This window comes from Erythrolamprus reginae, unplaced genomic scaffold (genome assembly GCF_031021105.1).
Source record: "Erythrolamprus reginae isolate rEryReg1 unplaced genomic scaffold, rEryReg1.hap1 scaffold_302, whole genome shotgun sequence".
Lineage (NCBI taxonomy): Eukaryota > Metazoa > Chordata > Lepidosauria > Squamata > Dipsadidae > Erythrolamprus > Erythrolamprus reginae.
In genome coordinates, this window is record NW_027248669.1 from 5,233 (window position 1) to 23,733 (window position 18,501).

Consider the following 18,501-nt stretch of genomic DNA (forward strand, 5'->3'; position numbering starts at 1 on the left):
TCCCCCATCCCTCTGGAGGCTCTCAGGAAGCCAACAACGCCCCCCCAGAGCCAAAAACCAGCAAACCGGCAAACACATGCCCGTTGGAGCTGAGCTAGGGCAACGGCTCGTGTGCCAGCAGATATGACCCAGTGTGCCACCTGTGGCACCTGTGCCATAGGTTCGCCATCACTGCATCACAACACTGAAGTGTTTTAAATAGGAAAGTGAACACAAGAACAAGGAGACAACCATCTGAGGTTGGTTGGGGGAAAGATCAGAAGCCACATGAGAAAATATTATTTGACTGAAAGAGTAGTAGATGCTTGGAACAAACTCCCGGCAGACGTGGTTGGTCAATCCACAGTAACTGAATTTAAACATGCCTGGGATAAACATGTCCATCCTAAGATAAAATAAGGAAATAGAATAAGGGCAGACTAGATGGACCAGGAGGTCTTTTTCTGCCATCAATCTTCTATGTTTCTAAGATAGATAGATAGACAGACAGATAGATGATAGAAGCAACGTGAGAAAATATTTTACTGAAAGAGTAGTAGATGCTTGGAACAAACTTCCAGCAGACGTGGTTGGTAAATCCACAGTAACTGAAATTTAAACATGCCTGGGATAAACATAGATCCATCCTAAGATAAAATACAGGAAATAGTATAAGGGCAGAGTAGATGGACCATGAGGTCTTTTTCTGCCGTCAGTCTTATATGTTTCTAGGCTTTAGAACCTCTTCCTGTGGGGGGCTGGGGTGGGGTGGGGTCTTGTTGTCTCACCTGCTCCAGCTCTTCTCGCAGCTTTTCGAGAGCTTCGTCCTTTTCCTTCTGCAGCCCAACCTGCAGTTCTTCCAGGCTGCCTCGTTTCTCCTCTTCCAAACGGACCTGATTTTCCAAGCCTTCGATCTTCTAAAACACAAAATTGCCCCGATGGGCTTGTTCTCACTCATGTCTCGACATCCCGTCTCCTGCTGCACCTATCCCAGCGGCCGGTCAAGTCCAACGGAGTCGGCCTTCTCCAGGTTCCCCTCCGCTAAGCAATGCCGGCTGGCGGGGCCTAGAAGTAGAGCCTTTTCTGTGGTGGCTCCAGCCCTTTGGAATCTTCAGAGATTCGCACTTCCCCCACCGTCCTGGTCTTCTGTAATGTACGTGCGCAGCTCCAGCTAACTGGTGACCCTAACCCAAACCCTTGACGTGAGTGACGTCAAGTTGGCCACCTTTAAGCCAGTCACACGATCGCCTGGGGCACCAGTTGCGACCCTATTTGGACAGGGAGTCATTGCTCACAGTCACTCATGCCCTCATCACCTCGAGGTTCGATTACTACAACGCTCTCTACATGGGGCTACCTTTGAAAAGTGTTCGGAAACTTCAGATCGTGCAGAATGTGGCCGCGAGAGCCATCGTGGGGCTTCCTAGATTCGCCCACGTTTCTACCACACTCCGTGGCCTGCACTGGCTGCCGATCGGTTTCTGGTCACAATTCAAAGCCCTTCATAGCATTGGACCACAATACCTCTGGAACCGCCTTCTACCGCACAAATCCCAGCGGCCGATAAGGTCCCACAGAGTTGGCCTTCTCCGGGTCCCGTCGACCAAACAATGTCGTTTGGCGGGCCCCAGGGGAAGAGCCTTCTCTGTGGCGGCCCCGGCCCTCTGGAATCAACTCCCCCCGGAGATTAGAACAGCCCCCACCCTCCTTGTCTTTCGCAAGTTACTCAAGTCCCACCTATATCGCCAGGCGTGGGGGAATTAAGACACCTCCCCCAGGCTTTCTTATGTTTGGTATGTATGTGTTGTGTGGTTTTTAAATTGTTGGGGTTTTTAAATATAATTTTATTATTGGATTTGTTCCATTATTATACTGTTTTTATTATTGTTGTGAGCCGCCCCGAGTCTTTGGAGAGGGGCGGCATACAAATCTAATAAATTGAATTGAATTGAACCGACATGATCATCAAGCCACTCCCACCTGGTCACATGGCAGGCAAGCCACACCCACAAAATAAGCCACGCCCACAGTGTATAGCCCTTCACTGGGTGTGACCCTCTTCTTCCCCAACTTGCAACACTCCTGATCCAAAGGCGGTTGGTACTCGACGCCACCCAACCTGGGGGCCTGGCTCAGCCCAGAGATACTCGCCTGATGGAGGTCAGCCGCTTCGTTCCGCCAAGTGTGGTTGAGTTTTCTTTCTTTCTCCAGGGCTCTCTGCAGATCCGCCCGCCTCCTCCGGTCCTGTTCCGCCAGGGCTTCCCGCTGCATTCGGAGAGCGGCCTGGGCATTAGCTTCCCATTTCTTCTGCTCTTGGAGTAGCGTGTTCTGCAACAGTGATGGACACACAAGCGGACCAATGAGTGAACAGCATGAGGTTTGGGACTCAAAGAGTTTTGCAGCCTGGGTGTCTTTAAGATCTGTGGACTTCATATATTAACTGCAGCAAGATTGGCATTTGCACAAATCTGGAAGCAAGAAAAGACGCCAAATGAAGAGATGGCAATTTTAAAAAATATTAGACCGTGCTAAATTAAGCAAATTAACTTAAATCAACAAAATAAAAACTACTACAGAGTATGGGAAAAATTGTACAACTGGATCGAGAGAAAGAAAGAGAAACTAGCAGTAAAAGACTATTACGTACATACAGTAAATGGAATTGTAAAAAAATCAGTTTGTGTTTTATGTATGTAGGGAAATGTAAATGTTAAATGTCTGTGTGTTGGTTTGTCAAAAAACTCAATAAAAATCTTTAAAAAAGAAAAAAAAAGATATGTGGACTTCAACTCCCAGAATTCCCCAGCCAAGACAAAAAACACTTCCGAGTTGCACCTGTCAACTCGAGCAGAGCAATAATAAATAACAATAATAATAATTTGCCACTACATCATGCAGTCCTAGGCGTTTGGGAAGCGCCCGACTGGTGATGAAATACGAAATCCAGCATAGTGATCTCGTTTGCTGTGTTGTGTTAATAATAATAATGATAATGATGATGATGATGATGATGATGATAATAATAATAATAATAATAATAATAATAATATAGAAGGACTAATACTGGCTACACAAGAACAGGCCACTAGAACAAATGCTATCAAAGTCACATACTCAGCTGCTGCAAAAAATCGCACAGACTGACTACAAGCATAGACATGATGCTGTGGCACAGATGATCCACTGGAACTTGTGCCAGAACTGCCATCTACCAGTGGCAAAGAACTGGTGGGATCATAAGCCCGGAAAAGTGGTTGAAAATGAGCAAGCAAAACTACTGTGGGACTTCCGACTTCAGACTGACCGAATTCTGAAGCATAACACACCAGACATTGTGATCGTGGAGAAAAAGAAAGTATGGATCATCGACATCGCAATCCCAGGAGAAAGCAGAATTGAGGAGAAGCAGCTAGAGAAATTACTGAAATGTGAAGATCTAAAAATCGAGCTGCAACGACTCTGGCATAAGCCCGTGAAAGTGGTCCCAGTGGTACTTGGCACGCTGGGCGCAGGGCCAAAGGATCTCAGCGGACATTTGAAAACCATCGGAAGTTGAGGACTACCTACATTTAGGCTCTTTTGTAGCTCTTCAATTTCCTTCTGGAAGGTGACAGCTTGTTCCCGGAGAGCGCTGGCCTTAGCCGCTTCTGAGATCTCCGCACACTTGAAAAAAGAGAACGAGAAGCAAAGAACAGATGAACAGAGTTGAAAGGGACCTTGGAGATCATCTAGTCCAACCCCCTGCCTCAAGAAGAGACTCTACACCATTTCTGACAGATCTCTTCCAGAAAGCTTCCTTTGATGGAGCTCCCACAACTCCTGGTGGCAACTTCTGTTCCTTGAGTTAATTTTTCTATCAGGGAATTTTCTCTTTAGTTCTATGTTGCTTCTCTCCTTGTTTAGTTTCCACCCATTGCTTCTTGTCCTACCCTCAGGTGCTTTGGAGAATAGGTTGACTCCTTCTTCTTTGTGGCAACCCTTGAGATATTGGAAGACTTCTTTCATGTCTCCCCTGGTCCTTCTTTTCATTAAACTGGACACATCCAATTCATGCAACCTGTTTATCAATCAATCAATCAATCAATCAATAATCAATCAATCAATCAATCAACCAGAAGACCTTGGAGGTCTTCTAATCCAACCCCCTGCTTAGGCAGGAAACCCTACACCAGACAGATGGTTATCCAACATCTTCTTTAAGACTTCTACTGTTGGAGCATTCACAACTTCTGGAGGCAGGTAGTTCCATTGATTAATTGCTCTAACTGTCAGGAAATTTCTCCTTAGTTCTAAGTTGCTTCTCTCCTTGTTTAGTTTCCACCCGTTGCTTCTTGTCCTGTCCTCAGGTGCTTTGGAGAATAGCTTGACTCCCTCTTCTTTGTGGCAACCCCTGAGATATTGGGAGGCTGCTATCATGTCTCCCCTGGCCCTTCTTTTCATTAAACCAGCCATGCCCAGTTCCTGCAACCGTTCTTCGTATGTTTTAGCCTCCAGCCCCCTAATCATCTTGTTTGCTCTTCTCTGCACCCTTTCTAGAATCTCAACAACTTTTTAAAAATAATGTGGTGACCAACACTGGATGGTGTGGTCTTTACTAAGGCTTTAATTAAAACAATGAAAAACAGTCTCGGCCCTTCTTTATAAGACAAGTTTCCAACAACCTCCCTTGGGTCTCCTGATGGTGGATCCCCTCTCTGGCTTCCACCCTTTCCCCAGCCTCTCCACAACCTCTCGCAATCCCCAGAGGTTCAAGATGCCGCGTGGATATATACCTTTTGTAAATCCAGCTTCTCCTGCAATTCCATCTCTTCTCTTAGTTTGCAGAGCTCTTTTTCCTTGCGAGAAGACAGGGGGGAGGGTGGGAGATATTACTTAACCCATCCGTAGCTGAAAGCAGAATAACAGAGTTGGAAGGGACCCCAGAGGTCTTGTAGACCAACCCCCTGCTTGAGAAAACCCACCGTTTGTTTGTTTGTTCATTCGTTCATTGTTTCATTCATTCATTCATAATTTAATTTAGTTTAGTTTTTTAATTTTAATCTAATTTATATGCCGCCCAACTCCCGGAAGACTCGGGGTGACTAAGGACCATTGCTAAGGAAGAATAAAAACATAGAACATAGAATAACTGAGTTGGAAGGGACCTCAGAGGTCTGGTAGTCCAACCCTGTTTGAGAAAACCTACCATTCATTCATTGGTTCATTCATTCATTCAAAATTAAATTAAATTAAATTAAATTAAATTTTAATTTTAATAATTTAATTTAATTTAATTTAATTTAATTTAATTTAATTTATATGCTGCCCAACTCCCGGGGGAATCTGGGTGACTAAGGACCATTGCTAAGGAAGAATAAATCTATATATAGATTGGCGAAGGAAGGTTAAAGAGAACCTTTTCCTGAGACGCCTCCTCTTGCACCTGCTTCAGCTGTTGCTGGCTTCCCTCTTCCAGGCTCCTTATAATGCCACCCAGGGCTTCCTTTTCCACTTCCAAGCCCGAAATCCTCCCGTGCAGCTTGGCAATCTCTAAATCCTTTTCGGACAGCAGAGCCTGCAAAAAAAAAACACCAAGATCCTCGGTTCTGCTTCTGGATTGGAGATCCACCTTGTTCTCAGGTTCATTCCCAGTTCGGAAAAACCTTTGGGGAATGAACAGGATCTCTAAGTTCTTTCGTTACTTGTTCCAAAGATGGAACCTGTGTCCGGATATACAGAGCTACGTAGGAGGATTTGATAAAATACCGGAATCGTTTGGCGGGCCCCAGGGGAAGAGCCTTCTCTGTGGCGGCCCCGGCCCTCTGGAATCAACTCCCCCCGGAGATTAGAACGGCCCCCACCCTCCTTGTCTTTCGCAAGTTACTTAAGACCCACCTATATCGCCAGGCATGGGGGAATAAGACATCTCCCCCAGGCTTATTATATTTCACGTTTGGTGTGTATGTGCTGTATGGTTTTTAATTGTTGGGGTTTTTATATATTTTATTATTAGATTTGTTCCATTGTTATACTGTTTTTTATTGCTGTTGTGAGCCACCCTGAGTCTTCAGAGAAAGGCAGCATACAAATCTAATAAATAAATAAATAAAATAAATAAATATAGTGTGGCAATCAAGGAACCAGTTCAGATAAATGATGGAGACATGTTTTTAGAAAACGGTAGCAAATAGTTTTACTCGTCACTGCAAGTAAAATATCTTCTGTCTCAATCTTATCTTTACAGGAACTTTACTTTAGCTATATTCAGTAAAGTTTACTTACAAGTAGGTACTAAAGCAATCCAGGTTACAAGTAGATACTAAAGCAATCCAGGTTACAAGTAGATACTAAAGCAATCCAGGTTACAAGTAGATACTAAAGCAATCCAGGTTACAAGTAGATACTAACTAAACCAATCCAGGTTTCTCCATATCACTGCTACAGTTCTATTCAAACTGCTCCAGCCAACAACAGCAGCAGCAGTTACTGTAAAGTTGCTTTGCATTTTATAATGCTCTGGCCCAATCAGGTTGCAGTTTACGTCCTATGACTCAGCATTAACATCCTTACAACCTTCTTTTACCTTATATGGTCACACAATGAAAATAGACTAACAACCCTGGGCCTAGAAAGCCTAGAACTACGGCGCCTAAAACACGATTTGAGTATTGCCCACAAGATCATATGCTGCAACGTCCTACCGGTCAATGACTACTTCAGCTTCAACCGCAACAACACAAGAGCACGCAACAGATTCAAACATAATACGAACCGCTGCAAACGTGACTGTAAAAAATATGATTTCAACAATCGAGTTATCGAAGCGTGGAACTCATTACCGGACTCAATTGTGTCAACCCCTAACCCCCAACATTTCTCCCTTTGACTCTCCACGATTGACCTCTCCAGGTTCCTAAGAGGCCAGTAAGGGGCATACATAAGTGCACTGGTGTGCCTTTCGTCCCCTGTCCAATTGTCTTTCCTTTCTTTCACCTATCTTATATATTCTCTTCCTTTCATATATCCTCTCCTCTAAGTTCACTTTCACCCTCATTTACATTATCACATGTCTATTTTTCTTCCTATGTATTTGTGTATTGGACAAATGAATAAATAAATAAATAAAATAAACACTGAAATATCACCTAGGATTGCTAATCCTGACAACCTGATGTCAAGACAAGAAGTAACAGTAAAATACATATATCGATAGTTAGGTTTTAAATATATTGGATAATAGATTTTTTTGGGGGGAGAGGAATGATTACGATGGGTGAGATTCTAGAGGAATAGTTCCAAGTGGTCACCCAGATATGATGCCTGGACTATGTGGGGGGTCTCCTTACCTCCTGGAGCTGCTTCTCACTGGCCATTTCCTCCACGGAGGACCACTGGGCTCTAGAATTCTTCAGTTGCAGCTCCAGAGAAGACAGCTGGTCTTCTAAACAGTGCACTTGGTCCTTCAGTTCTTCTCGCTCACCGGCCAGGCGAGACACCTAAGATGGACAGAAAGATCTGGCGGTAGGAAAGCTTGAAAAATGATTGGGAATTGTTGAGGAATGTGCAGAACTCTTGAGTTATCAAAGACACACACAGAGGAAAACGTGGGATTCCAGAGATATCCAGGATAATTATTATTTAGTTATGTCAATACAACTCAGCAAACGAGATCACTATACTGGATTTCGTATTTCATCACCAGTCGGGCGCTTCCCAAGCACCTAGGACTGTGTGATGTAGCGGCGAATTATGTGTGCCGATCCCTGTAAAGCGGCCTTTTGCAATTGACAGATGGAGATTTTGTCAATTCCGATGGTTTTCAAGTGTCCGCTGGGATCTTTTGGCACTGTGCCCAGCGTGCCAAGGACCACTGGGACCACTTTCACTGGCTTATGCCAGTAAGTAGTAGTAGTAATAATAATAATAATAATAATAATAATAACAACAACAACAACTACTACAACAACAACTATTATTATTATTAATTATTTAGTCGTACAAGACATATACTTTTATACCTTAATAGCAGTCAACACAATGATAATATTACCAGCCTTCCTTTGTCTTACATGCCAGACATACATTACAACTTACACAATCCATCAAACTAACACAGAGTTTGCTACATCAGTCACAGTGAGTCAGCAGAAATGAACATAGAGAGCAGAGAGAGAGAGAAAATAATACTTTCTGGCTCCCTCTTATGGTAATTTGCAACACTACCTGTTAAAACTATAGTACTTCAATACATTTAAACCTTCATGGTTCGCTTGTTTACATATTGTATACCCAACTGTTTGGTACATAGTACTAAATGGTCTGGATGGGTGTCAACAGACTCAAACTCAACCTGGATAAGATGGAGTGGCTGTGGGTTCTGCCTCCCAAGGACAATTCCATCTGTCCATCCATTACCCTGGGGGGGATTATTGGCCCCCTCAGAGAGGGTCCGCAACTTGGGTGTCCTCCTTGATCCACAGCTCACATTAGAGAAACACCTTTCAGCTGTGGCGAGGGGGGCGTTTGCCCAGGTTCGCCTGGTGCACCAGTTGCGGCCCTATCTGGACCGGGAGTCACTGCTCACAGTCACTCATGCCCTCATCACCTCGAGGCTCGACTACTGTAATGCTCTCTCCATGGGGCTACCTTTGAAAAGTGTTCAGAAACTTCAGATCGTGCAGAATGCAGCTGCGAGAGCAGTCATGGGCTTTCCCAAATATGCCCATGTTTCTCCAACACTCCGCAGTCTGCATTGGTTGCCAATCAGTTTCTGGTCACAATTCAAAGTGTTGGTTATGACCTATAAAGCCCTTCATGGCATCGGGCCAGAATATCTCCGGGACCGCCTTATGCCGCACGAATCCCAGCGACCAGTTAGGTCCCACAGAGTGGGTCTTCTCCGGGTCCCATCAACTAAACAATGTCGCTTGGCGGGACCCAGAGGAAGAGCCTTCCCTGTGGCGGCCCCGACCCTCTGGAACTAACTCCCCCCAGAGATTAGAATTGCCCCCACCCTCCTTGCCTTTCGTAAGCTGCTTAAAACCCACCTCTGCCGCCAGGCATGGGGGAACTAAGATACACTTTCCCCCTAGGCCTTCATAATTTTATGCATGGTATGTCTGTATGTATGATTGGTTTTTATATAATGGGTTTTTAACTGTTTTTTAGCATTGGATTTTGTTGTACTGTGTTACTGCTGTTGTTAGCCACCCCGAGTCTGCGGAAAGGGGCGGCATACAAATCCAATAAATAATAATATAATAATAATAATAATAATAATAATAATAATAATAATAATAATAATAATAATAATAAAGATAGTGACCGGGGGAGCATCCCTGGCTGAAGGAGAAGAGAGAAATCCCCCCGCCAGGTGTGTATCCTTCCTCACCTCCACCTGCAGGGCTCGGTATTGCCTGCCCTGGCGTCTGAGAAGGCTCAGGTCTCCTTCTAGCTCCACAACTTCCTTCAGACAAATCTCCCGCTTGTATCCCAGCAGTAGCAGCTCAGCCCTGCAGAAGGAAAGAAGGATATAAGAGAAGACTAGAATAACAAGGGTTGGAAGGGACCTCGGAGGTCTTCTAGTCCAACCCTTGCTCAAGCAGGCGATCCATATGCTTGCATTGGCTGCCGATCAGTTTCCGGTCACAATTCAAAGTGTTGGTTATGACCTTCAAAGCCCTACATGGCATTGGACCAGAATACCTCTGGAACCGCCTGCTACCACACGAATCCCAGCGGCCGATAAGGTCCCACAGAGTTGGCCTTCTCCAGGTCCCATCGACTAAACAATGTCGTTTGGCGGGCCCCGGGGGAAGAGCCTTCTCTGTGGCGGCGCCGGCCCTCTGGAACCAACTCCCCCCGGAGATTAGAACTGCCCCCACTTTCCCTGTCTTTCGTAAACTACTCAAGACTCATTTATACCGCCAGGCATGGGGGAGTTGAGATAGCTCTTCCCCATAGGCCATTGCAAGTTATGCATGGTATGTTTGTGTGTGTGTATGTTTGGTTTTATAAATAAGGGTTTTTAGTTGTTTTATTATTGGATTGTACATGTTGTGTTTATTATTGTTGTTAGCCGCCCCGAGTCTGCGGAGAGGGGCGGCATACAAGTCCAATAAATTATTATTATTATTATTATTATTATTATTATTATTATTATGTGTCACTTGGGATAAACCTCTCCTGAAAAGCCTCCAGGGATGGAGCAGTGGTGGGCTTCTACCTGTATGGCTAATTGTGGGATCGAGTGCGTATTTTGGTGAAGGTGTTTTGTTTTGTTTTGCTGCCCTGCATCAATCGACTGATCGATACCTGGCTTCCTCTACTTGATCCTGATGTTTTTCCATCTGCAACTCCAGCCTCCTTGCCAGCTCCCGGCGCTCCTGTAGGGCTTGCTGGGAATTTTCCAGCTCCAGAGCCACATGCTGGGAGGAGGAAGAAGAAGAGGGGTAGAAATTGGAGTAGGTTTTTAGGAGAAGGAGGAGGAGGAGGAAGGAGAAGAAGGGGGAAGAGGAGGGGAGGAGGAGGAGGAGGAGGAAGAAGAAGAAGAAGAGCAGGAGGAAGGAGGAGGAGGAGGAAGAGGAAGAAGAAGAGGAAGGAGGAGGAGAAGAAGAGAAAGAGGAAAGAGGAGGAAGAGGAGGAGGAAGAGGAAGAGGAAGAGGAAGAAGAAGAGCAGGAGGAAGGAGGAGGAAGAGGAAGAAGAAGAAGAAGAGGAAGGAGGAGGAGGAGAAGAAGAGAAAGAGAAAGAAGAAGGAGGAGATGGTGATGGAGACAATGACCAGTTAACTCCACCATGAGTCTACCTCAGTGATTCTCAAAGTACCCCTTCCTCCCACTGCCAACGTGTCCTGAATAGACCTGGTTTAGCTTGTAGTTTCCTGCTGTGATTTCTTTCCAGTTGGGAGCCCACCTCCTGAAGTGGCCAGAAGTCCTCCTGCTTTGCCTGGTCAGCTGTTCAAACCCTTCTTCATCTGCATCGGAGACACTGGAATGCAAGGGTGAGGAGGACAAGGTCCAGGCATGAGCATCTGAGAAAGAAAGGATCTTGGCATTAGTAACTCTAGGGAACATTTGGCCACGCCTTGTCACTATTTAAGGAAAGGTCTCGTGAGAAGTGCTTGTGATGGACAATGTTCCCAAAATCATGGCCGTGCGTGATCTCCGGAGTTAAAAGAACACTTCTGCTTTAAGTCAGCTTTTCAAACCATGTAATCTGCATCGGCAGAGAGATTACGAAAAAAATGTGAGTCGGTTGATTGACAGAATCACTTCAAAGGAATTTCTTAATGAGATTTTGGCTTCCATCCTGGACAGGTGCTCATCTCAGAGACAGTTAGCCTGGGAACACTGCCAGAATTGACTAATTATATCTGGGATTATTAACCATTTTATACGAGAATTTGTAACCATTATGTACTATTCCTTGAGTGTATGTGGCTTTTAATTCAATCGGTGGCTCTTCTAGACAGAACAGAAGCCAACACCCTGATAAGCAGGGATTAACACCAGACAAACAATCAAGCTGAAAGCTAGCCAGGAGAAAACCCACACCAACACTAAGAAGGCAAGCTACTGGATATAAACAGAGAGCAAACCCCCCACATTGATGCTCCACTGATGTTGTTACCTGCCTGGGTAATGAAATGTATGTAAACAAACCACCCAGCAAACCCCAAGGATGTCACAGTCCAACCCTCAGCTACAGAAATTATCTTCTATTGGTATGATAAAAAATGCCAGCCAATATCTTGGCCAACTTACTCTCTCTCCTCTCCTGAACTTCGCTGTGAACTTTGGTGCGCAATGCAACAGCCAAGCTCTCTCCGAGTCTTCTGGCCAACCTTGGAGGCTTCTGAGCATCTCTTGGACCATAAATGATTCCAGGATCCATTCCCAGTTCAGATGGATCCACCGTCTCCTCTCCACCAAGGAGTTTGGCTTTTGGAGGATAGACAGAGTGAGGTAGGATTCTTTGATCTTCTCCAAGGGGCTCTCCTCCTCCTCCTGGGTGGCCCGGTGAGGTCTTCTCAGGATGGCTGTCTTCTGCTCTTCTTGGTAGGACTCTAATTTTCGATGTGCTTCTCCTGCCCTTTTGCCAGGACATCCAAGGCTCTCCAATGACCATCTGTTGCCTGGAGCTTCTCGGAATGTTCCGTCTCAATTCAGAAAATCGCTCTGATCCTTTTTCTCCTCGCTCTAATTCCAGGAATCCACTTTTTCTGGAGAAATCCCCTTCTGTTCCAGAGCTCCAGATCCTGGCGTGATGGCTCCTCTTCCTCAGCTGGCCTCGTCTTCCTCCATCTGTTCCGTTGGAGCTCTTGGCGGAACAGTCCCGCCAAAGCGCGGATGCTTTTTCTTCTAGAGACACCATGTTCTCAACTCCGTGTCGAGTAAGACTCTGGTGTGGACGCTGTCCAGGAAGAGGAGCTGATTTCTCCTTGGATGCTTCTGCTGGCACTTGCTTGCTTGTTGACTCTAATTGGGGAGAATCCAAATCAGGCTGGAGCGATCTGAAAGTTGGGCAAGGAATAGCCATCTCAGATAAGACAGTGGCATTGGAGGTAGGTGGCCTCACGTCTTTGGGGCCTGAGGCGAGACCAGAAGGAGCCTCCTCTTCATCAGAGGTCAGGAGCAAATCTACCAAACCTTTGTGGAACTCAGCAGCCAAGTCTTCCGTGCAAATGGAATCTGATCTGCTCAGGACCTCCTTTGAGTCAGGGAGGGGCAGCCGCCGCCTTGGGCAGTCCATCTCCTGAGAGGACACCTCTCTGTCCTCACCTACACTTGTCCTGCCTGGAAGGAGAAGGAAGCAAATTGAGTGTCAGGATTCCAAGTAATACTCCCAATGAAAAAAACCTTTGAGGCTTGAGTTTCTTCAAAGTTCCGTTTTACTAGAGATGTCATGTTGACACTCCAATATACTCTCCAACGAACAATTTGATTTCAGGGGAAAAAAATATCCTGTAATCTGCAACTCTTACACTGCAAAAACATATGGACCACTCAACTTGATCAGGGTAAAACAATAGACACAATTTACATAGGCTTTTGTAAAGCTTTTGACTCAGTAGTTCACGACAAACTATTTCTGAAACTAAAATCTTATGGTATCTAGGGACTACATGATTGGATAACTGCGTTCCAAATAGGGAGGGGCGCGCTGTGTGCATAGTTTCACTTCTCCTGCATGCGCACATCCAGCATGTTTTTGCCTCTGCACATGCCCAGGAAGCAAAATCTTGTGAGGGGATGCGCATGCGAGAGATTTCAGTGATTTTTTTTTGCTTTCGTGCATAAGCAAAAAATCACCAAAATCTCTCGTGCGCGTGTCCCCTCGCAAGATTTTTCTTCCTGCACATGCACTAGGAAGTGCACGCATATACATGTAGGAGAAGTGAAGCTTCACTACTAGTGCACCATCCTTATCTGTACCGGTAGCAACCCAATACTGGAGTGGACTAGAAGAACAGGGATACTTGGTCCATTCCAGGCGACAGAGAAGAACCAAATTCCTCTTGGCTCAGAAAACCCCAAAGGAAATTAAGATCTGACCTTCTGTCCTAGAAGTGACCTGGCGAGGACCTTCCCAAGTGCTGCCTTTGGTCCTTGGTCCAGGTTCCTGTGGAGTCAGAGTAGAAAGTTATGTGTGTGTGTGTGTTATTTCACAAGGAAGACAGGCTAGGAACAGCCAAGAGGAACAAAGCTCAGAAGATGCTACAAAAATTTCAGCTGGAGTGGTACAACACGGCGAAAGATCTGATGGCTTAATCCCCCCACCACATCTAAGCATGGTTTGTTTGTTTACATACTTGCTTACTTATTTATTTGTCAAACAAATATAGGATAATAGTTTGTATAAGGATAACATAGGTAGAAAGTAATGATAAAAGAAAACAATAGCGCAGTAGGACAGGGATGGTAGGCACAACGGGACGCTTATGCGCGCAGGGGTACGTGCAATTGGATGCCGATCCCGGGCTGAGCAAACTTTGCTTCAGGATGGAAACGCAAGTGGGGGAATCCTTGCAAAAAAGCGGAGGAGGCTTGGAGAGAAGGGGACCCCGACTCACCAGCCGCTCGCCAGACCCGCCGCGCATCGCCTTTGCAAGAGAAAACATCCGTTTGCAACCCGGGAACGTCCCGCACCGGTGTTGCCTAGCGACCCTGGAACGCGCAGCGCCTCCGGCGCTCCCATTGGTCGAGAGGCTCCTCTGTTGCCTAGGAACGCCGGACGGCGGACTTTTGGAAAGAGCAGCGGGAAGCCACGTGGGACGGCGGGAGGAGGGGGGGGTTCCTGGTAGACACACACTCATCCCCCCCCCTTCGCCAAGCTGGACGCCAGGCAAGAAAGAGGCCGGGAAGATCTGGGGGAAGTTGGAAGGGTGAGCGGACAGCTATGATCTGGGGGGATTCTTCCATCTCTCTCTCTCTCTCTTTTTCTATCTATCATCTTTCAATCAATCAATCAATCTATCTATCTATCTTTCTATCTATCTTTCTTTCTATCTATCTTTCTTACTTTCTATCTTTTTTATTTATCTCTAACTATATTGCTATCCCTCTCTCTCTCTCTTTCTACCATCTATCAATCAATCTATCATCAAATTATCTCTATCATCAATCAATACTGTCTATCATCTCTATCATTTTCTTTTTCTTAATTTCTTTCTTTCTCTTTCTCTATATCACTCTCTCTTTCTATCTACCATCAATCAATCACTATCTATCCATCCACCCACCCACCCATCCATCTATATATTGCTGTCCCTCTATCTTTTTCTATCATCAATCGATTAATCGATCAATCAACCCTCTCTATATCTTCTATCTATCTACCTACCTACCTACCTATCTATCTATCTACCTCTAACTATATCGTTATCTCTTTTTCTATCATCTATCAATCTATCATCTTTCACCATATCATCTCTATCATCAATCAATCATTTCCATCGTCCATCCATATTCCTTCCTTCTCTTTCTTTCTTTCTTTCTTTCTTTCTTTCTTTCTTTCTTTCTTTCTTTCTTTCTTTCTTTCTTTCTTTCTTTCTTTCTTTCTTTCTTGAAACATAGAAGATTAACGGCAGAAAAAGGCCTGGCCCATCTAGTCTGCCCTTATACTATTTCCTATATTTTATCTTAGGATGGATCTATGTTTATCCCAGGCATGTTTCAATTCAGTGACTGTGGATTGACCAACCACATCTGCTGGAAGTTTGTTCCAAGGATCTACTACTCTTTCAGTAAAATAATATTTTCTCACGTTGCTTCTGATCTTTCCCCCAACTAACTTCAGATTGTGCCCCTTTGTTCTTGGGTTCACTTTCCTATTAAAAACACTTCCCTCCTGAACCTTCTTTAACCCTTTCACATATTTAAATGTTTCGATCGTGTCCCCCCTTTTCCTTCTGTCCTCCAGACTCTACAGATAGAGTTCATGAAGTCTTTCCTGATACGTTTTATGCTTAAGACCTTCCACCATTTTTGTAGCCCGTCTTTGGACCCGTTCAATTTTATCAATATCTTTTTGTTGGTGAGGTCTCCAGAACTGGACACAGTATTCCTTTATCATCTATCACCTTTCTCTATTATCTGTCTTCATCATCTATCCATCCGTCCACCTGCCCACTGACGCGCCCACCCACCCATCTAATCATTCTGTCTTCATCCATCATCTAGGTGTTAAAAACGACTTGAGGGCACATCATCAAGATGAATCTTTGATATTGGGTTCATGCCCTTTCAAAATTTCACCCTTTGAGTTGGCCTTCTCCGGGTCCCATCGACTAAGCAATGTCATTTGGCGGGACCCAGGAGAAGAGCCTTCTCTGTGGCGGCCCCGACCCTCTAGAACCAGCTCCCCCCGGATATCAGAGTTGCCCCCACCCTCCTTGCCTTTCGCAAGCTCCTCAAAACCCACCTCTGTCGAAAGGCATGGGGGAATTGAGATATTCCCTTCCCCCTAGGCTTATAGAATTTATACATGGTATGCTTGTATGTATGATTGGTTCTTTAAATTGGTGTTTTTTAGATTGTTTTTAATATTAGATTTGTTTACAATGTCTTTTTATATTGTTGTTAGCCACCCCGAGTCTTCGGAGAGGGGCGGCATACAAATCTAATAAATACAAATACAGTGGTCCCCCGATTATCGCGAGGGTTCCGTTCCAGGACCCCTCGCGATGATCGATTTTTAGCAAAGTAGCGGTGCGGAAGTAAAAACACCATCTGCACATGCGCAGATGGTGTTTTTACTTCCACCGCAGCAGCGAGGAGCCGAAGATTGGGGTTTCCCCGCCGCCCACGCAAACTCCTCGCTGCTGCCGCACCTGCCGCTTGTCCGCCCGCCCTTCACCCGCCCACGCCGCGCGCCGCTTCCCAGCTGATTCCTGAAGCCAACGGCACAGGCGAACTTCCGCGTTTGGCTTCAGGACTCAGCTGGGAAGCGGCTCCTCGCTGCTGCCGCGCCCGCCGCTTGTTCACCCGCCCTTCGCCCGCCCACGCCGCGCGCCGCTTCCCAGCTGAGTCCTGAAGCCAACGGCACAGGCGAACTTCCGCATTTGGCTTCAGGACTCAGCTGGGAAGCGGCGCTGGGGTCTTACCGGCCGCCCACGCAAAGGGGAAACCCCGGCAAGAGGGGGAAGACCCAGGGAAGCCGCCCAGCAGCTGATCTGCCCGGCGGAACGCAAACTCCACCATCTACGCATGCGTGGCCATAGAAAAAAAAGGGCGCGCATGCGCAGATGGTGTTGTTTACTTCCGGGTGGAAAAATCGCGATATAGCGTTTCGCAATACTCGAGATCGCGAAACTCGGGGGACCACTGTAAATGCACCCATGATATTCCAACGTTAAAAAATGGAGTGGTGCGGTGGCCTAGACGTAGAGCTCTCGCCTGACAATCAAGAAGCAGTGAGTTCGATCCTAGGTAGAGGCAGATACTTCTCTCTCTGGATACACTGAGAATATGTCTGCTGAATATAACTCCACATTGGCAACATGGAACGGTATCCAGCCAGTATACACTCCAGTTGCAGAGGATCCACCTCGCAAGGGATTAGGGGTCATTAAGACAATTCCAGTGTTAAAGTAGCCAAGAAGTGAGCAATATCTGTTGTTCTGTCTTGCACGGCAGCCAGCAGGTAATGATCCCCAAATTAAAACACAAAAGTTTCAAAATAAACAAGAGTTTATTTAAAAAGACGTTTGTTGAACTGCGCAAAGGCGAACCAAAACAATGTCTTTCAACTCCCAAACTCCAGGCGTGGGGCCGAGTTGATCACATAAAGTCACACACAGTTGCTTCTCGAGCCTGTCTACTTACAATATTATTGACCTTATGTCCAGTACTTTAGCAAAGTTTGTCGGGCAAAAACACTCTTTGCATGCTCTTCTCTGGAGGCACGAACGTTGGCTTTTGACAAAGAGCACCTCCCAACTCCTTATAGAAACATAGAAGACTGACGGCAGAAAAAGGCCTCATGGTCCATCTAGTCTGCCCTTATACTATTTCCTGTATTTTATCTTAGGACGGATCTATGTTTATCCCAGGCATGTTTAAATTCAGTTACTGTGGATTCTTCCTTCCTCCCCTCTTTTTCTTCCTTCCTTCCTTCTTTCCTTCCTTCCTTCCTTCGAAACATTGAAACATAGAAGATTGATGGCAGAAAAAGACCTCCTGGTCCATCTAGTCTGCCCTTATACTATTTCCTGTATTTTATCTTAGGATGGATCTAGGTTTATCCCAGGCATGTTTAAATTCAGTGACTGTGGATTTACCAACCACGTCTGCTGGAAGTTTGTTCCAAGTATCTACTACTCTTTCAGTGAAATAATATTTCCTCATGTTGCTTTTGATCTTTCCCCCAACTAACTTCAGATTGTGTCCCCTTGTTCTTGTGTACACTTTCCTATTAAAAACACTTCCCTCCTGAACCTTATTTAACCCTTTAACATATTTAAATGTTTCGATCATGTCCCCCCTTTTCCTTCTGTCCTCCAGACTATACAGATTGAGTTCATGAAGTCTTTCCTGATACGTTTTATGCTTAAGACCTTCCACCATTCTTGTAGCCCATCTTTGGACCCGTTCAATTTTGTCAATATCTTTTTGTAGATGAGGTCTCCAGAACTGAACACAGTATTCCACATGGGGTCTCACCAGCGCTCTATATAAGGGGATCACAATCTCCCTCTTCCTGCTTGTTATACCTCTAGCTATGCAGCCAAGCATCCTACTTGCTTTTCCTACTGCCCGACCACACTGCTCACCCATTTTGAGACTGTCAGAAATCACTACCCCTAAATCCTTCTCTTCTGAAGTTTTTGCTAACACAATACTCAGATTGAGGATTCCTTTTCCCCAAGTGCATTATTTTACATTTGGAAACAAACTGCAATTTCCATTGCTTTGATCATTTATCTAGTAAAGCTAAATCATTTACCATATTACCATATTATATACTCTCTGGGAGTGCAGACTATGCACAGCTGTGCTCACTTCCTCCTTCTGAGCCTCCGTAACTGCTCCTGCCTCCCCTGC